Here is a 25130-nt window from a genome sequence, read left to right as displayed (position 1 = left end):
GACAATGTTCCTCGTCATTGAGATTTGAAATGGCTTGATCTATTCTATATAAATGAAATAGACATATAATAAGTAAAAGAAAAACTTCATTCGTAAAATATAAAAGCATTACTAGATAAAAAGAAATACCCTACAAATAAAAGTAAACATAACTAAATACTGAAAACATACTAATAACATTTGGGATAAATCTAATCAACAAGCATGTCGAAATCCTCAATAATTTCACCAAACTGTAAGGGCAGCTCTGCGAGATTTTTGTTATCATTTTCAAAAAATTGAAAAAAATCTGACGCATCCATGTGGGTACTGTCTAAGATTCCAACCTCAACAAGATTAGTCTCAACTTCTTTACCCTTCGCTTTTACAGAAGCCTGGTATAATTTGACCAGATGTTGTGCCGTACGACAGGTACAGGACCAATGCCCAGACATCTGACATCTGTAGCAAAGATCTTCATTTATAGTTTTCTCTTGTTGATTCTTTGCCTTGTTCCCATTGTTTTTCTGAATATTGAGATTAATCTATGTATTACCACGACCGTTACTGCGACTACGACCACGACCACGACCACGACCATAAGAATGGCCCCGTGGTGAGCAATGGTAACGACCACGCGCCTTTCGTGAAGAAGTAGCATTTGCTTCAGGCAATACCGCTGAAATTTCAGGAAGTGGCTTGGAACCAGTGGGTCGGGTGTTATGGTTATTCATCAAAAGCTAATTATTTTCTTCTGCAACAAGCATGCATGAAATCAACTCTGAATAGGTTTTAAACCCACGTTCCCTGTACTGCTGCTGGAGTACAAGGTTGGATGCATGAAAAGTAGAAAAATGATTTTTTCCAATATTTGTTCATCCGTCACATCTTCTCCACATAACCTCCACTTTGGTACAATTCGAAATATTTCAGAATTATATTCAGCAATCATTTTGAAATCTTGATGTCGCAATTGTATCCACTCATATCTTGCACGTGCTAAGATTACAGTCTTTTGATGGTCAAATTGATCCTTTAAACTCTTCCAGAGTTGAAAAGGACTTTTGACTGTTAAATATTGAGACTTCAGGCTCTCATGGAGATGATGACGAAGCAAAATTATTGCTTTAGCACAGTCTTGTTCAGAAGCAATAGTATTTTCTTTTATTGTTTCTCCCAGTTTGCTACATGCCAAATGTAATTCGGCATCAAGAATCCATGATAGGTAGTTTTTTCCAGAAACATCAAGAGCAACGAAATCAATTTTGTGAGATTGGCCATTAAGCTACAACAAGTTAATATGCACTTTAGCATAATATTCAACATATACATAAAAGTAAAATAATATGTATTACACATGATATAAAGTAAAAATGACATGAAACATTACTAACATTAAGTTACGTATAAGTTACCATGTAATTAGTATGAATTATTATCGCATGCATACATGGAATTAAATATATTTAAGTTTGGCTTAAATCTTATAATGTTACAAATAGCAATTAAATGGTATTCATGCCAAAATCATTTTCTTAACAAATAAATTTTGTTGCACATAAATATATTAGCAAAACATGCAAAATACATACATGGGCATATGAAAGAAAACTATGTGGGCAAAGTTAATAAAATTAACTTCAAGTTAGTCATATAACAATAGCTATACTATGTTACCGAAAAAATTATCACAAATCAAATAAATAAACGAAGAAGCATCGGGCTTCTTGATCAAGCCATTATCTCAAAACACTTCAGGTGGTGAGAAATTAAACATATACTTATCATCGCTTTAGGGATGATATTGCACATAATTGGTACAAAATATTTCACCTACTACTGGAGATGATTTTAACTCATTACTTACTTTAGGAAGCAATGAAATTTTATAGAACATATCTACTTCAGGGGATAAAATCAAGAATTATATGCCTGCTTTTGGAGGCAATATCACATCCACTTCAGGGGATAAAATCAAGAATTATATGCCTACATCTGGAGGCAATATCACATCCACTTCAGGGGATGAAATCAAGAATTTATATATATAGATATATGTCTACTTCAGGAGACATTGAAATATATAATATAATTACTCATATTTTATTATGAAATATTCAAGAATAAAAGTAACTATGATATTGCAGAGGTAAACGAACAAAGAATAAAAATTATATTAATAAAATTAACATTTTACCTTAATCGATCGTAACGTAACGTCGTGCTGATAACGTGTTATAAACTTAGAGAAATTTTAAGTTTATTGGCCTATCACTCTTAATAGAATATAAAGAAATAATATATGTATTTCTCCAACCAACTTTCTTATTCACTCAAAAAATCATTTTACAAATGAAATACATGGTGGTATTTATGGACCACCAAAATTGTGGTTACAAAATGCATCATAACTATTTTAATTACAAATTATAATGGGGGATACAAAAGGGTGTATAACATAATGGGTATTAAAAATGAATATGAAGAGGTGTATGCATTCTTATATATAATAGAAAACAAATACTACATTTTTCACGAGGTGATATTCTTGAAGCCTGCACAAACATGACCTTACAGCCTGTTTGATTTGGGGATATATTTGGGATAATGTCTAGCCTAAGTCTTATAGTGATGCAAAATATATTCAAAAAAATTAAAGTGCGTAAATTATACAAATGACATTGTTCTTGAAGAACAAGAAAATATGTCCTTATTAAAAGTTAGTAATCAGCTCGATAGTGTTGCATATATTCTCATTGCTAAACTTTCCTACATTGGTTCATCTTATATTTCACTGGATTTGTACTTAATTTCTTAATAGATTGTTATGATATAAGATAAGGGTAGATTAATTCATATTATTCACAAAATATTTTTTCTAAACTCTCAATTAAATCTTATATCATTATTTTGTTTTATCTTCTAATTAATAATATATTTATTCATAGGTTATATCAAAAAATTGTATTCAATTTTAAAAATTATAATATTTAATATAAATTATTTAGTATGTCTTTTCTCCTTTTGATTTTTTTTCCGCCTCACCTCCATCTCGTTGTTGGCTGTCACATGTCGCCGCCAGCCTGGGCGACGGTGTTCGCCATCGCCTATCTGCTTGGATCCGGGCAATGACAGTGGGTCAATAAGTGAGTGACGTCGCCTAGGATAAAACTTTAAAAGAAAATTATCACGTCTATTTATATAAAAAATTATCATTAAATATCATAATCTAAGTATTATTTCATGTACTTTGGTAAAAAGACTTTCACGACAGATTCTTCTCCAAACACATTTTCATTGTTCACATCTTTTCACATTAAAATTCTTTTACAATAATATAAATTGAAACAATATTTTCATACATCATACAAAATCCAATACAAAATAAAAACTAATTTAAAATACTAAACTATAAATTGAGAATGAAAACAAAACAAACGAGGTTGTGTGACAAATGAATTCAGATGTTTTATTGTAAGTATTCTTCTTTTTTTTTTTTACGTAAACATGAAAAATCATTAAAAATAAATTATTATTAGCTACAATTTTAATGACTATAATTAAAAACTACAGTAAATAATTATTATTAACCACAGTTAGACGCAATTGATGCAAAAATTAGCTTTTTCATTATGAAAAAATTATTTGCTATAGGTAAAAGCTATAATAAAAATATTTGTTATGGTTTTTAGCCATGAAAAAAATTTTAGTTACCCTCACAAAAACTACAGCCAACAACCGTTGCATGGCTGTGATCAATATGACTATTTATATCATGGTTAAACGTTAGATTCGGAATATCTAGAGTGTTGATCATGGACAATGAAACTCAATTTCAAGGCAAGAAAATAATGGAATAGTGCAAGGAATTGAAGATCCAACACAAATTCACGGCAAAAGAAAATCCGCAGGCGAATTGGCAGACAGAGGTCATTAATAGAATTTTGTTGCAACACCTTAAAACAACTTAGAAGGTGCGAATAGTTACATGGGTGTTATAAGCATACAGGACTACGCCAAGGACTGCGACTGGAGAAACGCCATTTTGCCTAGTTTGATAATTGCATAAATTGGAGAAGAAATGGTGAGGGTCGCGCAATATGAACTTGAAGGCAATCGTCAAGCAATACATTCCGACCTCGCAATAATTGAAGAAACAAAGGATAGAGCATTTGCAAAAATCTTACACTACAAAAGTCTCATGATGTAAAGCTACAACAACAAAGTCAGACCAAGGAACTTTCAAGTAGGAAAGCAAAGGCCCGCTTTGAGATGAACAATTGAAAGTGGGCAAAAACCCTTAGGAGGGCAATGCATTCTGTCTAAAGAACACAGAAGAATTATCTCAAAATCATTGGGAATGTAATACTTCTCCCTAATCACATTACTGGACATGTTTAAAGAACTTACAATACCTGTTCGTGGATCCTTAGATATCATAGCTACACATTGTTCTAAGGTATTTTGGGTTTGTATCTACAATCTTTAGGTTGTTTTCTACCCTAATTAGAGGAACAATGGAAGGACCTTTATGAGCGATGGGCTGGTGCGAGGTCGTGGTCCACCCAGAAGAATTGAAGTTGGAGCTAGCCACCGAGCTCGAATTAGAATTAGAAGACGTAATAAAATAGGGAAAGGAGATCGCGAAAGACACCTAGAGATAGGTGAGTGAAATATTAGCAGGTCGCGGCAAGGAAAGGGTAAGAACAAGTTAAATGATAGTGTATTTATAGCCAGTGGAATATGGAAAGGCATGCCAAAATGGACCGTCGGATGAGAAGGATGACAGATAGATCCAAGGGCTTAGATTAAATGATTGTTCAACTTCTCTTATTGGTTTTCACACACTAAGAAGAAGTGGGGGAGTAATGATGGGGATTAAGAGAATTACAATTAAAAATGATGAAAATGCCCTAAAACCAGGCATTATTTACAGGTATAACCCGAAGATCCGTGCCCCTTCATGGGTTGGGACCTTCAACTCGACCTAAAAGACCCGCTACTGGAGGCTGTCGATTCACGTGACATCACGTGAGTTAGGATGACGACACGTGGCATAACGCAAATGGATCTTTGGACAGGCAAGTGGACCCACCTAGACATTATAAATACACCGTCTTCAGTACATTTTTTACACTAAAAATCCAGATTAGATCGCTTTGAGTTCGCATTAAGATCGTTTCCTCTATCTGGAATATCTTCACTGACTTAGATATCGAAGGATCGTAGTTAGGGACCTCCTAGTAAGCCTAACGATATGCTGTCTTTTCTCAGGTCCTGAACCTTTCTGAGAATGCGAGGTAACTGACAATCTGCGACTCAAATTAGACATGGTTCTATATAATACGTATATATTTAAGATACATTTCAATTTCTCATAAATTTTAAATATGCAACATAAAAAATATCAAGATAAAACATTAAATAAGCCTGTCTTACATATGAATTCTTAACCAAATTGAACTTAAAAAATATACATAATTATTTATTTTAAAAGGTACAAAATATTAATTTCTATTCATCCAAAGTAGTTAAATTATTATGACCATCTATTCAATTTTTAGTAATTTCATCCTAAACTTTTTAGTTAAAGGGTTGTTTTCAATAACTTCTATTTTATTGTATTATAGAGAAAATTGTAAGTTTGTTAGAGTGTTTCAAAACATAATTTAATGCATACAATTTGACAAACAATCTGCACAAGTTGGTACTAAATTGTTTATCATTTCTGGCTTACATCCAATTTAGTTTATGTAGTTCAAAAATATAAACTGTAAAAACAAAAATACTCTTTTCAAAATAAGCTAGTAAATACTTAAAATAAACGTCTGAAATCACCCCTTTAGTAGATTATCCGCTATGTACAATAGTGGACACTAACACGACTCGAACCACAGCATCCGTATGTCCACAAAAAAAAAAAAAAAAATAAAAAGCATGATGTTGAACACACTCTGGACACGTTTAGGTTTTTTATACTTTTAAAAGTTTTCAATTGTCATAAGAAAAGAAGAGTTTTGAAAAATAGAGTTAATTGTACTTAGACTTCCTTTGAAAATGTAATATTACACTTTTTCTCAAAAATACTTTGAAGTTATACTTACACCTCCTCTAAAAATTCTTTCTTTTCACATGGCGTCCTTCTGTTAGAGTTAGGACGAAAAGTACTATCACAAACAAAAGAAATTATATAAATTTTTAATTTTGCCTGTTATTTAATATTTTCATATATATTTTTATACTTATAAAATGATAAATATAATATACATATATATATATGTGGAGTGGGGTTAATATCAATGTATTTTTTCCTTATAAGTATAAAATTATTACAAGGGAATGTTAAATGAGGGGTAAAGTTAAAAACATTTATGTAATACTTTTTGCTAACATCAGCATTTTTTGTCCAAATTCTAACAAAAGTGGATCAGGTATTAATAACAAATTTTCAGAGGGGTGTAAATGTAATTTTGAAACTCTTTTGGGAGAAAGTTTAATTTTATACTTTTAAAAGAGGTCAAAGTATAATTAACTCTAAAAATTATGGCTAATAGATACTATTTACATGATCAACCAAAAATCGATGTGAAAAATAAAGTTTTAACTATGGTTAATTAGCTTTTGTCATGGTTTTACTGACTAAAATATTTGTAATGATTTTTAGTTGTAACTAATATTTTGATCTCGTTTACAAAAAAACGGTTAATAGCTGTGAACCAATGTTAAACGCGTTATGACTTTTTACTTTTTAACCATTGAAATTAAACATAACAAAAAGTCATAAAATGTTTTAACGAGTTTTATTTAATATTATAATAGTATAAATGAGAGGTACTAATGTGAAATATACAATTTATATAAAATTTTAAATTCTAAAAATAGAATTTCATTTTTAACATTCTAAAAGAATATTTATTTTAGATCTGATGAAATATTATTCATATTTTGTACTTAATTAATAAGAAACATTAGGAGACCCACATTTAAACCGGTCGATTCGATCAGCAGTCGATCCTTGAACGAGTAGGGGTTCATATTAAAATCATTACAGTCAAAATCGGGATGGACTGATCAAAATCCGACTGTCGTGTGTACTAGCGCAAACTGGTCAACTTAACTATTATTTTTTTAAGAAATGCAAAAACTCAAACTAAAGAAAAAGATGCCAAAACAAGAAATTTTTTTTGTTTGGTTATAAGTGCAATACATTTACTATATGATTGGTGTACCATTCAAGAAAAGTGATCAATCACACTTGTTTTGCGATTATTTGGTTGGGCTATATCTGATCCATGTAAAAGAAATTTCAAAACAAGTTGGATTTTTCTTCTCATTCTTTCCACTTTTCCCCAAACTTTTTCTCCTGACATTCTTGTACTTGTATTTATTTTATACTGAGGCAGCGGTTGCTATCTTTGTTAGTTCAGAAAAGAGTCAACTACTGCTGTCTCTCTAAAGCAACAACGGCAGAAGTCACTCTAATTTATATAGTATGATTTGAGTTTGTCAGTATTTTTAATTCGATCCAATTGGTCAGACCCAATGTCAACCATATTTGATTTTTAAACATTAATAATGAGTTGGAAGTAATAAATAACTTCAGGTACAAGAAAAAGTTGATCGCAAGAAAGCCGATACGAAGAATAATGGCCCCCCAGAGGAAATAAAAATTAAAGCTTCTAGTAGTTCTTCAGGATTAGAGCTCCAGGTGAGTCCTCCACCTACTGTATATGTAACATGATTTTAATTTTGTTACGGACTTTCAGTTGTAGTTTATTTATCTATACTATTTATTAAAGATGTGACCCTTAATAGTAATTAATTTTGGTGACAAAATATTTATTTATAAAAATATCGTAAATATACTTATTTATTCACAAGTATATAAAATTATATATATATATATATCATTATTATGAATATATATCGAGTGTGTTTCGAGTACTATTAATTAATGTGAGTTTATTTATTGAGGTTTATAATAAAAAAGTATGTACTTACTATTTGGTTTTAAACAAACACATAATTATTGTTTTTTTATTACACAATCATCGTATTGTACCCACTGTTAGTTTATTTACTATAATTATCATTTATTGTATAATTTTTTAGGTTAAATACAATTTTCTCCCATAAAAATATAATGGGCAGAAACCCTGACTAAACAAAATGAAAGAGCAACCCGTCTTCCTAAACTTTTAAATTAAAATGAGACAATTTGCCTCTCTTGCACCTCTCATTCCGAAATCAAAATGTAATGGGCAATTAATTTTTGGGAAAAAGTATTATTTTAGTCCGCTAAATATGCCTAATTTTAATTTTAGTCCGATAACTATATCCATTTTTGTTTAGGTCCAGTAACTTACGAAATTGCTTACTTTTAGTCATTTGGCAGATTTTTAGACAATTTTACCCCTATGCAACTTTTGAAAGACAGTTTTAATCCATATGCACTCAATAGGGGTAAATCGTCTGAAAATCTGCCAGAGGACTAAAAGTAAGCAATTTTGTAAGTTACTGGACCTAAACAACAATGGACATAGTCATCGGACTAAAATTAAAATTAATCATACTTAGCGGACTAAAATAATACTTTTCCCTAATTTTTGACATATATAATGTCTGTTTTACTTCTACTTACTAATATAAAAACATAAATGCTGAATTACATACTTTTTCTATTTACTATCAAATTATCAATTTTTAGACATATATATATATATAATGATTTTGTTTTAACAAAAAGCCATTAGGCTAGAAATGAATAGGGAGACCGTTGTCTGTTTATGATTTCTTTTTAATAGGTTTTCTTGTTAAATGACAATATGCTTCGATTAATTAATGAAATTGGATTTTATATTGAATTGTGGTGTCAAATTGTATTCTGGTTCACATAAACCCCTTTCCCTCTTGGCTGCGAGCTTATTTCTAACTTGGCTAGTCATTCAGCATGTCCACGTCTCCTTCATGTGGAGTTTTCCCGGTTTGTAGCAAACTCCAATCGTTTGCTTGGAACGCATGTTATAACGTTCTCCCCACTGGAGGCAATTTGGTGCGTAGAATTCCAGATTTTTCATCCACCTTCCAACGGTGCATAATCCTTCTGAGGATATAGCGAATGCTCTGGTGCATTAATTTCCATTTGCTTGCCAAGTTTGGGCCCTCTCCAATGAGGGTGATATCTCATTCCACAAGCATATTGAAACCATTTTACAAAGGGTTTTTAAAAAAAGGGATGAACATGAGATCCATTTTACTGAAATTATGCTGCAGGCCTCATGCAAATTCACCATGATGCTAGAGGAAAACGATCCAAACTATATTAAAGCGAATTATTTGACAAAGGGCGAGAGGCAGGACTTGGAGTCATTGCTCGTGACAGAACGACCACTTCTGTTGCTTGAGTCTGACACAGTGTGCAGAAGATGGTCGCCCTTGAACACGCTGAAGTCTTGGCGGGTCGAGAAGGTAGGTATCAAGTTGGCGGAGAATCACTTTAGAAGGAGACTGTTCAACCGAATCCAAGAACCTCTCTGATTAATGGTTCCGCATTTGGTCCTTCAATTACTGAAATTTGGTCACTTAGTTTGCTTCCTCTTTGTGCTTGATTGTTGCTAGAACAAATAAGTTTAGTGGCTCATTCCCCAACACCATTTGATTGTTTCTTAATTAATATTATTATGATACTTTCCCTCAAAGAAAAAAAATAATAATTTTGTTGAATTGATTGGTTTGTAAACAGAAATCTTAGAGAATTTATTTTGTTTAGTCGAACAATCAGAACATTTGTATGATCCAATAAGTTATTAAAATCACTTACATTCTAATATAGACATATTACATTTGTATTATTACCTTCAAAAATTCTCTATTTACACTATTTCATCTTTTGTTAGGGTTAGAATATAAAATGTTGACCTTAGAAAATAAGAAAATAGGTGGATAAATTAGTTGTTCCTTTTTTTTGTCATTTTATAACGAATTAAAGTTTAAATTTAACGGTCACCTAGCTATTTCCTTGAGCTGCCTTCTAGATCTCCTATGATTGTGGCCAAATATGCTAATATATATCTCCCTATTTATATTGTAGATATTAGTTGATACTATTTCATAATTATTAAGTGGTTAGTTACTGATTATTTTTTTTATGGGAAAAATGCAAGCAACCCATGTGGCATCGCAAATGAGCAAATTATCCGCTTATGAAAAAATAAATAGCGATTTATCTCCCTATATTTTTTAAAATATAACAATTTATTTCTCTATAATTTTTAAAAATGGAGCAATTTACTCCCTATATAAGGAGGTAAATTGTTTCATGTTAAAAAGTACAAGGGAATAAATTGCTAAATTTTTTTTATAGGAAGGTAATGTGCTCATTTTTAATATCATTTTATTCGAATAGTTTATCTTCATAAACACAAAAACATAATATCATTGTTAATGTTAAATTCATAAATTATTTAGATGATTATAAAAACATAATTGCTACTAAATTAACTGCTAGGGAAAAAATATGGCCATAAAATTTCTTTTAAAAAGAAAGTGTAAAAGTCAAATAAATTTATGTTTAATTTTTAATAGAAATAAAGATGAGTGGATAAATTAACTTTCTAATTTTATATGTAAGTTAATATTATTATTTTTAATTTGAATTTGTTTACATTTGAGGTTATTTGTATTAGTTCTATACAAATAATTATAATTTAAAAAATAAATTTATATTATATATACATGTATATATGAATGCATACACCTCTTTATATTCCTTTGTAATGCCCATATATTATACCCTTTTATATCCCCCATGATGCTTTGTAAATATAATAGTTATGGTGTATTTTGTAAACCACAATTTTGGTGGTCTATACCATCATGTATTTTATTTGTAAAATAAGTTTTGAGAGAATAAGAAAGTGATTTGGAAGAATATGTTATCTTTATATTCTATTAGGAGTGATATGCCAATAAACTTAAAATTTCTCTAAGTTTATAATATATTATCAGCACGACGTTACGCTGAATCAAGGTAAATATTGATTTTTCTAGTATAATTTTTATTCGTATTTGTTTACCTCTATAGTATCATAGTTACTTTTATCTTGATTGTTTAATAATACAATATGAGTAATTATATTCTATATATTTTAATGTCTCCTGAAGTGGACATATATAAATAAAAAAAAAATTCTATTAGTTTTTATATTGCCTCCAAAAGTAGGCATAGAATTCTTTGATTTCATCCCCTAAAGTGGATGTGTTTTATAAAATTTCATTGCTTTCTGAAGTAAGTAATGAGTTAAAATCTTCTCCAGTAGTAGGTGAAATATTTTCTACCAATTATTTGCAATATGAACCCTGAAGCATTGATAAGTATAATATTTGATTTTCTCACCACCGAAGTGTTTTGACATAATGGCTTGATCAAGAAGCCCGACGCTTCTTCATTTACTTAATTGATTCGTTATTTTTTTTTTTGTTTTTGATATCATAGTATAGCTATTGTTATTAAAGTATGACTAACTTGAAGTTAATTTAATTGACTTACTTTACCTACATAGTTTCTTTCATATGCCTATGTAAGTATTTTGCATGTTTTGCTAGTATATCTATAGGCAATAAAATTTATTTGTTAAAAAAATGACTTTGACATGAATACCATTTAATTGTTATTTGTAAGATTATAAGATTTAAGCCAAACTTGAATATATTTAATTTCATGAATGCATGCCATAATAATTCAAATTAATTACATGGTAACTTATATGTTACGTAATGTTAGTAATGTTTTATGTTATTTTTACTTTATATTATATGTATATGTATATGTTGAATATTATACTAAAAGTGCATATTAACTTGTTGTAGTTTAATGGCCAATCTTACAAAATTAGATTTCGTTGCTCTTGATGTTTCTGGAAAAAACTATCTACATTGGTTCTTGATACCGAACTACATTTGACAAGTGGCAAACTGAGAGAAATAATAAATAAAAATACTAGTGCTTCTGAGTAAGACTGTGCTAAAACAATGATTTTGCTTCGTCATCATCTTGATGAGAGCCTAAAGTCTCAATATTTAACAGTAAGCCCATTTCAACTCTAGAAAGGTTTAAAGGATCGATTTGACCATAAAAAAATTATAATCTTACCACGTGCAAGATATAAGTGGATACAATTGCGACTGCAGGATTTCAAAACAATTGCTGAATATAATTTTGAGATGTTTCGAATTGTATCAAAATTGAGGTTATGTGGAGAAGATGTGACGGATGAACAAATGCTGAAAAAAATATTTTCTACTTTTCATGCATCCAACCTTATACTTTAGCAACAGTACCGGGAATGTGGGTGCAATATCTATTCAGAATTGATTTCATGCCTGCTTGTTGCATAATCAAATTTTGTTTGAAACCGACCTACTGGTTCCAAACCGCTTCCTGAAAATCAGTGGCATTGCTTGAAGCAAATGTTACTTGTGACACCCCAAATATAGGAGTAATTGATAAATCTTTATGAAACTTAGTGATTAGTAAATAAATTATAGGTCATAATTGAAAAATAATAAAATTTGAACGGATTAAATTGGAGTTCATTATAATATTTGGGGATAACTTATATTAATTAAGAAAATTAGGAAGGACGTAATGGGTATTTGGGGAAAAGTCAGTTGAGAGTGGGCCGCCTCACTCTCTTTCTCTTTTCTTTTATACACCCACACACACATACAACACGCACTGCACAACACACAACACAACACAATTGTGAAAATTGCAATTCTTTGGCCGAAAAAGAAAAAGAAACAGAGGTATCAAAATTGTAATTTTAATATATATTAATTTATATAATTATATTATTTAATTAGTTGATTTATTAAATATTAATTATATGAGCGATGTATTATTTAACTGAAATATTTTATGAATTTAGCTATTTAAAATAATGTCGTATTGAATATCAAATCGGATATAAAAATTATATCGTTGGTTGATTACATCATTAAACTTATTAGATTTGAATATTACTATAGCTAATTTATACAATTTCATCGAAATTATTAACCAAATATGCAATTCTATGTATTATTGTTTAATTAAATTATATAATACCGAGAAATTGATAGAAAATTCATAGAAATATTTCAGAAATTATATTAAAGAAATATTATGTTATTAAAGAGGAAAAATAAGGTTTTTAATGTAACCTAATTTAGGAATGTTATTAAAAATGATAATTATAAATATACAAGGGGTTTGCTTAAATGAATTCCTATGAATTACTTGATAAGTTATAAATATTTTTATGAAGCCTAGAGTGTCTAGTTATTAAGAAGAACTAGAACGACGATTTATATTTCGATAGAAATGAAATATTAAAGAATTATTAGGAATTGTGTAAATAATATTTAATATTATATTTTAAAAAATTATGATATTTTCGATATATTAATTGTATGTGGTATAAATCATTATAGGATATGGGATAAGGTGAAAAGACTGACAATTATCGATTGAGTACATAAAAGCGTTGTAAGGGCGAGATAATAAATAATTTGTATTATCTATATATGTTTTCTTTATTTGTGGTATTGCTGTTATATAAATTTGTGATTCATGCTGACGTTGATTCATATGAAAATATGTGAGTGGTGAATGATTTAATTTGATTGACGATATTGTGTACATGGAATGAGAAAGAAATGAATGAAAAGAGTTTTGATGCGATATGAAAAAAGCTATGATGCGATAAAGAGCAATGATGCGAAATAAGATTGATGAGCGGCTGTGAAGGGGATTTCACTTGAATTTATATAATGGTTAGATTGAGTTGACGGAAAAAACACGATATCACCTTCTGGTAAGCAAACTATGAAAAAGAAAAGTTTATGATTGTCTTATTGTGAAATAGCTATGTGGTGTAATAAAACTGATTATGTTAGAATTAAATTGACTATATTCTATGCATGGGTCCTACTTATCTTGTTTGGCGCTATATTTGATATACATATGTAGATAGGGCTGGTTATTTACTTAGTGAGTGACAAACTCATTCCTTTGCTGACATTTTTATTCAGGAATAGACTTTGAGGTGTCTACTTGTCGAAAACTAGGTCCTAAAGTTATATTCTGTCAAGTCGGGCCAGCATGTAGTTTTCTCCTCGTTGTCAGTTTGAATGCAAATCACGTTTTGTTTGTATAAAGAGAATGTAAAAGTGTGGGGACTACTTGAGATAGATCACCTTGTTGTGTTTGATATTTTTGCAGGACCCGTGGCATTATCTCGGACCGCTCAGTGTCACATTCCCACGGGGACCGAGACTACTCAGAATGGAGGAATCAGCCAGATTGAGTACAGTTATTAGTGAAGGAGAGTGGCAGTGGCCTCCTATCACACAGATTTTGAGTGTCTGGAGATCACACATGGTTTACCCACAATCCATGGAGGGGAGGATCGAATTATTTGGAGATTTGTTTAGGAAAAACCTACAACCCAGGCTCTATATAGGCTTTTTGATCCCCAGGACCGAAAGTAGGCTGCTCTTCACTACTTTCGGGATCACTGAAGATTCCACGTCATTTGTTCATCCTGTGGCTTGCTATTCTAGGCAAATTGGCTACGACGGACAAATCATGGTTAGCGCACCTTGGCCCATGTATTCTATGTAATGAGGGAGGGATAGAGACACATGGCCACTTATTCTTTCAGTGCAGATTTATTCGACAGTGTCTCACAGCAATCCGGAGAATGGTACGATATTCTTGGCCCAATAGAGATTGGATAACGGATATTGAATGGGCTTCCCAAAAATGGAGAGGTAAACACATTGTTAACATATCTTATCGAGCACTATTAGCATCATATGTTTACCATATTTGGAGGGAGAGAAACTTGAGAAGATTCAAGCACACCGAGAGGACACCTAGCACCATGGCTTTATTGATTGTTGAGGATATCACGCAACGGATCCTTAGTATCTCTCTACCTAGATCAGTCAGTAAACGAGCTTTATATAGATTGTGGCGTATCCCTTGGCCTATCGAGTGAGAAACTAGTTGATAACCACACTGTTGTACTGTACTACTATTTTATTTTACTGAATGAAACTTACATTTACCAAAAAAAAAACTATGCAAAACAACTTAATTTTTAACGTTATCAGAATTCCATGAAACTTGACCCAAACGTAGATCTAGACCCATACATTTGTGTGGTAAATTTGATAAGCGTATAATAACTACAAGTTAGTGTAAAAAGGAAAAATAACTTGCTTTAATAAAACCCTGCAAAACAGCTAAATTTTGAACGTTCTTAGAATTCGACGAAACATGACCCAAACGTTGGTCTACACCCATGCGTTTGTGTTGTAAATTTGCAAAGCGTATTAATAACTACAAGTTAGTGTAAACGGGAATCAAATCTGCTTTAATAAAGCCATGCAAAAAAACTAAATTTTGAACGTTCTCAGAATTCGACGAAACTTGACCCAAATGTAAGTCTAAACTCATGCATTTGTGTGGTAAGTTTGCAAATAATTTTAATAACTGCAAGTTAGTGTAAAAGGGAAACGAATTTGCTTTAATAAAACCGAGCAAAACAGCTAAATTTTGAACGTTCTCAGAATTCCACGAAACATGACCCAAACGTAGGTCTAGACCCATGCATTTGGGTGGTAAATTTGCCAAGCGTAATAATAACTACAAGTTAGTGTAAAAATGGAAATGAACTTGTTTTAATAAACCGTGCAAAACAGCTAAATATTGAACGTTCATAGAATTCCACAAAACTTGACCCAAACTTTGGTCTAGAACCATGTACTTGTGTGGTAAATTTGCTAAGCATAACAATAACTACAAGTTAGTGTAAACGGGAAACGAACTTGCTTTAATAAAACCGTGCAAAATAGTTTAATTTTGAACGTTCTCAGAATTCCACGAAACTTGACCCAAGAGTAGCTCTAAACTCATGCATTTGTGTGGTAAATTTCCAAAGAGTAATTATAACTAAAGTTAGTGTAAAAGGAAAAAGAACATGCTTTAATAAAACCGAGCAAAACAGCTAAATTTTGAACGTTCTCAGAATTACACGAAACTTGACCCAAATGTAGGTCTAGACCCATGCATTTGTGTGGTAAATTTGATAAGCGTAATAATAACAACAAGTCAGTGTAAAAGGAAAAAGAAGTTGCTTTAATAAAATCGTGCAAAATAGCTAAATTTTGAACGTTCTTAGAATTCGACAAAATTTGTAGCAAACGCTTGTCTACACCCATGCATTTGTGTTGTAAATTTGCAAAGCGTAATAATAAATACAAGTTAGTGTATAAGGGAAACAAACTTGTTTTAATAAAACCATGTAAAACAACTAAATTTTGAATGTTATCACAATTCCACGAAACTTGAACCAAACGTAGGTCTAGTCCCATGCATTTGTGTGGTAAATTTGCTAAGCATAATAATAACTACAAGTTAGTGTAAAAGGGAAACGAACTTGCTTTAATAAAACCGTGCAAAACAGCTTAATTTTGAACGTTCTCAAAATTCCACGAAACATGACCCAAACCTAGGTCTAAACTCATGCATTTGTTTGGTAAATTTGCTAAGCGTAATAATAACTACAAGTTAGTGTAAAAGGGAAATGAACTTGCTTTAATAAAATCGAGCAAAACAACTAAAATTTGAACGTTCTCAGAATTCTATGAAACTTGACCCAAACGTAGGTCTAGACCCATGCATTTTTGTAGTAAATTTTCTAAGCGTAATAATAACAACAAGTTAGTGTAAAAGCAAAAAGAACTTGCTTTAATAAACCGTGCGAAACAACTAAATTTTGAACGTTCTTAGAATTCGAGTAAACTTGACCCAAACGTTGGTCTACACCAATGCATTTGTCTTGTAAATTTGCAAAGCGTAATAATAAATACAAGTTAGTGTATAATGGAAACGAACTTGCTTTAAAAAAACTGTGCAAAACAACTTAATTTTTAACGTTATCAGAATTCCATGAAACTTGATCCAAACGTAGATCTAGACCCATGCATTTGTGTGGTAAATTTGATAAGCGTAATAATAACTACAAGTTAGTGTAAAAAGGAAAAATAACTTGCTTTAATAAAACCGTGCAAAAGAGCTAAATTTTGAACGTTCTTAGAATTCGACGAAACATGACCCAAACGTTGGTCTACACCCATGCGTTTGTGTTGTAAATTTTTAAAGCGTAATAATAACTACAAGTTAGTGTAAACGGGAATCGAATCTGCTTTAATAAAGCCGTGCAAAAAAGCTAAATTTTGAACGTTCTCATAATTACACGAAACTTGAGCCAAATGCAGGTCTAAACTCATGTATTTTGCATTTCTGAAGAAGCAGTTACTGAAATAGGATGGACTCTAGCACGGTCGATGATGGAGTTTGTGGGACTGATACTTTGGCCGACGTTGGGGATGAGACGGCTGACGATGGCGGGCCGGCGAGCGGAGGGCAGAACTTCGGCAACGGCGCGGGTAAGGAAAAACTGCAGGGCTTTCATGAGGAAAAGAAGATGCGAACTCTGGTTTCGCCGACGACTTCCTCGTTGCCAATGGATGGCAATCCAATCTCCTTAGAAGGCATGACGACTGAGTTAGTGGATTTTGTTCATAGAACGTTCACAAGGTGGATTGAGGAGTGTGTATCCACGACATCATTTTCGATTGGGCTCAATGGCAAACCTCATAGGTTCTTTACTGGAGCGAGAGGACTACGACAGGGAGACCCACTATCTCCTTATCTATTTGTACTTGTTATGGAAGTTTTACATCTGGGATTCCTGCAACGAATTGAACAGGACATGCAATTCACTTATCATTGGAAGTGTGAGAATTCCAAGATTTTCCAGTTGGGATTTGCAGAGGATCTCCTTCTCTTCTGTAGAGCTGACGGTGACTCCATCAGAGTATTTAAGGAGGGATTGGATAGATTTGCGGAGTTGTCGGGTCTTCGGCTGAATGTTCATAAAAGCCACTTAATCATCTCCCGTTCAGCTCAAGAATTAAAAGATCAGATGTTGGATATTTTGGGTTTCCAGGAGGGACACATTCTAATGAGGTATCTAGGACTACCCTTACTCTCTTCTAGACTGTCTATCTCTGACTGTCAACCACTTATTTCAAAAATAGATGCATGTATTACTGGATGGGAAGGGATGTCGCTATCATATGCTGGGCGAGTACAAATCATCAAATTCGTACTATCGGCAATGAGTTTATATTGGGCATCTGCGTTCATATTACCTAAGAAAGTCATTAAAGAAATTGAGAAGAGACTGCGGAGTTTTCTATGGAAGGGTACGACATCTATTTGGCTACGCCAAGGTAGCCTGGAAAGATGTGCGTCGATCAGCGGACGAGGGAGGACTTGGATTCAAGGACATCTCTACCTTGAATCGCGCACTAATGAGCAAGAAATTATGTGATGTTATTCGGTGCGATAGGACATCCATCTGGGTTCAGTGGCTTTACGAAGACCGGTTACGGAACACATCGATTTGGACTGTCAGTGAGCATGGAGGTTCTTGGGGATGGCAAAAAATGCTCAGACTCCGACCATTTCTTCGCTCTATCGTGGACTACCAGATTGGAAATAGTGAAAGATTCTATATTTGGCAGGACCCGTGGCATCACTTGGGACCACTTATCGAACGATTCCCTCGTGCTCCACACCATCTTGGAATTGAAAAATCAGCAAAACTCAGCTCGGTGATCTCAGCAGGAGAGCGGCAATGGCCTCCTATCACGGACTTCGAATGTTTGGAGATCACTCATAACCTACCGATTATTTCTGGAGGTGAGGATCGGGTGGTGTGGAGATGTGACGGAGGGCTGCCTACTACCCAGGCCCTCTACCGAGTATTTGATCCCCCTGAGCCAAAAGTAGGTTGGGCTTCACTACTTTCGGGCTCGCTAAAGATTCCACGCCACTCATTCATCCTATGGCTTGCTATTCTTGGGAAGCTGCCTACGACAGACAAACCATGGTTATCTCACTTTGGCGATTGCATACTTTGTAAAGAAGGGGAAATAGAGACACATTCACACCTTTTCTTCCAGTGCAGATTTAGCCGACAGTGTCTCACAGCAATTCGGAGAAAGGTACGATTTCATTGGCCCAATAGAGACTGGGCGAACGACATTGAGTGGGCTTCTCGCAGATGGAGGGGTAAGCACATCGTTAACATAGCTTATCAAGCACTATTAGCATCTTCTGTTTACCACATTTGGAGGGAGAGAAACTTGAGACGTTTTGAGCACATTGAGAGGACTCCGAGCACCATGGCGTTATTGATAGTTGATGATGTCAGGCAGCGGATCATTAGTATTTCATTAGCTAGTTCTGTCAGTACACGAGCTTTGTATAGACTATGGCGTATCCCTTGGCCTGTCAAGGGAGAAACCACCTGATGATCACTTTGTTGTACTGTACCATTTTTACTTAATAAAAATTACATTACCCAAAACAAAAAAAAACCCGTAGACATAGAATTTTCCGCCAACCCCATGAGCCTCTATTCTCCCTAATCGTCCAAATGGAGGTGTCTCGTAATCGACCCTGGTAAAGCCATTCAACCCAAATTGAGGTCCTATCACACCTGATGATATCACAGAGTTTCTTTCTCGCGCGATTCAAGATAGCAATATCTTTGAATCCTAGTCCTCCCTCATCTTCCGGTCGGCGTAGATCTTTCCACGCTACCTTCGCATAACCACTGTTTGTTGTCCCCTTCCACAAGAAAGTTTGCAGTCTCTTCTCAATTTCGTTAGTAACTTTCTTTGGCAGGATGAACGCCGATGACCAATATAAATTCAGCGACAAGAGTACAGATTTAATAATCTGCACCCTACTAACATAAGAAAGAGCCATACCCTCCCAACCCGCAATGCGTTTATCAATTTTCAACAATAATGGGTTACAATCAGCAATTGTTATCGAGAAGATAAGAGAGGTAGCCCCAAATACCTCATCGGTAGGACTCCCTCTTGAAACCCGAGTACTTCCAGCATCTCCTCTCATTCTTGTGCTGAACGTGAGATAATAAGGTGGCTTTTCTGCACATTCAGCCTGAGCCCTGACCATTCAGCAAAGCGATCTAATCCTGTCTTAAAGACTCCAATAGAGTTCATATCGGCACGGCAGAATAGCAACAAATCATCAGCAAAAACTAATGGACCCAAAAAAAAATTCTCTCTCTAAAAATTCCCTCTCTAAAAATTCACATACTAATACTTCATCTTCCTCACTTCCGGCCGGCGAAGTGGACACCGCCGGCGAGGCTCTGGTTGACGGCGAGAGTGACGGAACAGTGAATGGTAGGCGGAAGAAGGACGGCCATGGACATGTTTTGCGAAACCGAGCTGTGCGTGATGGAGAAGATGAAGGGTCGGGTCTCTCGGTGCCGGCTGAAAATGCCGTCTTTCTGCCGGCTGAGGGTAGGCCAAGGGTTTGCATGGGCGTAGAAGGGCTGTCGATGGCGAAAGGAGGGAAACCGGGAGCTGAAACCGCGACTGCAGATCTGGAATTTGGAGGCGGCGCGAGCTTGAAAGTCGACCATGGCGAATCGTCTTCCTCCTCGTTCAATCTGGATGAATTTTTGAAACTTGCCAATCGGGTTATTGACCAGGGCGATGACGCTTCCATGGCTGCTTTGAACGACCTAAAAATCCGATGGAAATCGCGCTTTGGAGACGGCAGAAGTCTGTGTGAAACGCCAATGGTGGCGCGCGGGCAAGAGCGACCGGTGATCGGAGAAATTCTCAAGGCCAGGCGCTGCCTTCTCCCTCGGGAAATGGAGGTGAGACGTCTGCAAAGCTTCAACTCCCCAGGGCGGCGATTGGTTGCGATTCTTCGTCGGAGATGGGCGGAAATGGAGGACTTTCTGGTCGTCCAATGAGTGCCGGTGGTCGGAATGTTGTTGCGAACACTTTTGCAGCTCCTGGGTCCCCTTGCGCATTTTTCCGGCGTGTTGGTGAATGCCGGTAACTTTCCCGGCGATCGATGATGTCATGTGGATACGGCTGGAGCTGAAGTGGCGGCGGAAGTGGGTGACAAGGACGGTGATGTGGATGAGAGGGCGCCTGACATTGCCCTACTAGGGCTGATGTCATCCATGATGCTAGGGCTGATGTCAGCAATCTTAGAGCTAACATCATCAGTTTTATGGGGGAAAAAACAGCAACCTGGGGAAAAAATAGACACCCTTTCACTTGTTTATTGGGAACATTCCGCTTCACACTGGTTCTAATGGGATTGTTAATGATAAAATTGCTGACACATTCAACAATTCGTCCCTGAAAACACTATCTTTCATTGCCCCAACGAAGCAAAATGGGGAGGTTGTAGTTCGTCCTTCACTAGATACTGTGCGTAACGGATCCAAACGATGGAAATCTACGGCAGTGGGATACTTTATGGGTAAGCGGCCGTACTATCACCACTTAATGGAGTTTGCCCATTCGATTTGGCCGGCGCTACGAGAGGTCATAGCAACTGCTAATGGCTTCTTTTTCTTCCAATTTAAAATGGAAATTGATATGGAGGAGGTCATATAAGGGGGGCCATGGCTGTTTCAGGGACAATCAATTGTATTGCAAAAGTGGGAACCGGGTATGGCTATGAGAAAGTTGAAGCATACACAAGTGCCTGTCTGGATAAAACTGCGACACCTTCCATTGGAATTCTGGACAATGGAAGGATTGAGTATTGTGGCTAGCGATGTGGGTAAGCCTCTATACCCTGATGCGATAACGAGGGCATGCACGAGACTGGACTTCGCTCGTGTATGCGTGATGACTGATGTTACTCAGAAATTGATGTTATCATAATGACGCCAGATGAAGATGGCGGGGAAACCCCATGCAAGGTTGATATCGAGTATGAATGGCTTCCCCCTAAATGTACAGGATGCATGACGTTGGGTCACTCGGAGAAGGAGTGTTCGTTGACCAAACCTCAGAAACAGACAAAGCCTCCGGTGAAAGTGTATGTACCAAAAGCCAATGTCCTCCCTCCACCAGCCCCCGAGGAGAGAGAGAAGAAACATAAGACCGTGGTTGTGGCGGAGGATAAAGCGAGAGCAGATGAAGGTACAAAACAGAATAAACGTTACATCTCATTGCAGAAGGAGAAGGGTAAGGAAGTAGTTATTTTTAATCCTTTTGATGCTCTGAATTCACTGAACGATGCAGAAGAGAATACTAGGGGTCCTAACACATACAACCCCTCTAGTAGTGATCCATGTTGAATCTCGCGGTGTAGAATGTCGGGGGGCTGAATAAGAGAGACCATCAGCTTGCATTAAAGGACCTTATCTCGGAATACAAGTTAGATTTTATGGGCATCTTAGAAACTCGTGTTCGTATTAACAACGTCATGCATATTCAGTCGTTTTTGCTGCCTCATTGGAAATGGTTTGTTGACTATACAACTGTGGGTAACCGTATTTGGGTAACGGGAGATGATAATGTTGTGGATGTTCATATTCAGGATTTGAGGAATCAATTTATGCACTGTCGTGTCACTCATAGGGCAAATAGTGAATCCCTCTTAATCACTATTGTTTATGGTGCCTCTGAGATGATTGATCGCAGAAGTTTATGGAATAACTTGGAAACATTAGCTCGAGAGTATTCGGATGAGCCCTGGCTGGTGCGGGGGGGGGATTTCAACGCGGTCCGAGAAATGAATGAGGTGTGTGGAGCTTCTGGTCATGGAAGAATTCAATGCTGGTATTTAGGAGGTCGGGTTAATATCAGTGCCTATGCAGGGGGAATGGTATACTTGGCACAACTGCAGCATGAACTCGCGGAGTCTATGGAAGAGATTGGATCGAATTCTTATTAATGATAGATGGCTTGCGAGGTTCCCTTCCTCATGTTATCATTGCCTTATACCGCAGTCTTCTGACCACTCGTCGCTTGTACTGCATGGGGACAAGCAAAGTCAAACTGGAGGTATGTTTCGATTTGACAACTACCTAACACACTCACCTGAATTTATCCCCAGTGTGTAGAATATCTAGCATTGAAGCCGTAAACTTATGTTCCTATGTTGGCGGTAACACGTAAACTTAAAGCATTGAAGCCGGTCTTCAGGGAACAAAGGAGGAAGAAGGGGGATTTGACTCTAAACGTTGAATTAGCTAAAGGTTTTCTAGATGAGGCACAACAACTGGTGAGCTCAGATAGACAGTATGAGGCCTTTCTACAATTAGAACACTGCTGTCGCCTGGTTTATGCAAAAGCGGCAAAACTGGAACAAATCATGCTGCAACAGCGAGCCAAGATGCAGTGGATGAAGGGGGGTGACCAATGCTCCTGAATTTTCTTTCGTAAAATAGCCCAGAGAAGGGTGGCAAGGAGGATACTGCAGATAAAGGATGACAACGGGACCATCCACACTGAACCAGAAGAGATTATCAATGAATTTGTCTGTTACTATTAAAATCTCTTGGGCGGTAACAGACGACAGATAACGTTAGATATTGGCTTTCGCAGACCGTGGGCAAGACATATTTTTTCTAATGAGGAGGCTGACCATCTTATATTGGCGTTTAGACCGGATGATGTGAAGCAAGCAGTATTTGACAATGCAGAGGACAAGGCCCCGGGACCTGATGGATATTCATCAGGATTCTTTAAAGCAGCCTGGCCAGTGGTGGGACAGGAAGTTAGAAAGGCGGTACTGGAATTCTTTATTACGGTAAACTACTCAAACAACTCAACTCCACACTTTTGGCACTAATCCCAAAGGTACACACTCCTATGACTGTTGGTGATTTTAGGCCAATTTTGTGTTGTAATATGATATACAAAATTATTGCGAAATTACTTGTCCAACAGTTGAGTGTGGTTCTGGACAAGATAATTAGTCCCTGTCAGGGAGCGTTTATCCCAGGGCGTAGCATTGGGACAATATTTTGTTGGCACAGGAACTGCTCATGGGATACAACCAGGTGAGTCTCCCACCTCGTTGTACCCTGAAAGTCGATATCAGGAAGGCATATGATACTGTAGAGTGGGATTTTCTACTTGCGGTCCTACAATTATTTGGATTCACCCAAACGTTCCCCAGGTGGATTGAGGAGTGTGTAACGACGGCAGCATTTTCGATTGGTCTTAATGGAAACCCTCACGGTTTCTTTGCAGGAGCACGTGGACTAAGACAGGGAGACCCTCTATCTCCCTATCTTTTTATTCTCGCTATGGAAGTCTTGCATTTGGGATTATTGCAACTTATTGAGCAGGATTTGTAATTCTCTTATCACTGTAAATGTGAGCCGGCCAAAGTCTTTCAGTTGGGATTCGCAGACGATCTCCTGCTTTTCTGTAGAGCTGACTTGAACTCATTCAGGATCCTCAAGAGGGGGTTGGACCGATTTGCAGAATGGTCGGGACTTCGATTGAATGTTCAAAAAAGCCATGTCATTATCTCTCGATCAGCACAAGATTGGAAGGATCAGATTTTAACAATTGTGAGCTTCCAGGAGGCCAACTACCAATGAGGTACTTGGGCCTCCCTCTACTGTCTTCTAGATTATCTATATCCGATTGTCAGCCACTTTTATTGAAAATTGATGCTCGCATTAATGGCTGGGAAGGAATTTCATTATCGTATGCTGGACGTATACAAATCATTAAATCTGTACTTTCAGCAATGAGCATTTATTGGGTGTCTGCATTAATCTTACCGAAGGCTATTATTAAACAAATTGAGAAACGCCACAGAACTTTTCTTTGGAAAGGCACTTCTACGTCGGGATACGCTAAGGTAGCGTGGAAGGATGTGTGTAAACCAATTAAAGAACGAGATTAAGAAATTAAGGATATCAGTATCCTTAACCGTTCCTTAATAGCAAAGAAGTTATGTGATGTTATTAGATGTGACCGAACATCTATATGGGTTGAGTGGTTGAAGCAAACACGATTGCACAACACTTCAATTTGGACAATTAATGAGAAGGGAGGATCATGGGGATGGCGAAAACTGCTCCGACTTCGCAGCTCTATTCTACCTATGACGGAGTTTCTTATTGGAGAGGGGAGGTCATTCTACTTGTGGAAGGACCTGTGGCACCACTTGGGCCCACTTATTGCTAGATTCCCACGAGGACCGAGCCTCTTAG

The 25130-nt window shown here is 35.6% G+C and overlaps 1 pseudogene; it reads right to left on the bottom strand.

Annotated features, from left to right (window-relative positions):
* Positions 1–191: 191 nt before the first annotated feature.
* On the bottom strand, positions 192–20086 carry LOC148789437 (uncharacterized; annotated as a pseudogene).
* Positions 20087–25130: the final 5044 nt, after the last annotated feature.

This window comes from Sesamum indicum, linkage group LG1 (assembly GCF_026168435.1).
Source record: "Sesamum indicum cultivar Baizhima isolate 11 linkage group LG1, ASM2616843v1, whole genome shotgun sequence".
Lineage (NCBI taxonomy): Eukaryota > Viridiplantae > Streptophyta > Magnoliopsida > Lamiales > Pedaliaceae > Sesamum > Sesamum indicum.
This window is presented reverse-complemented; position numbering and strand designations above follow the sequence as displayed.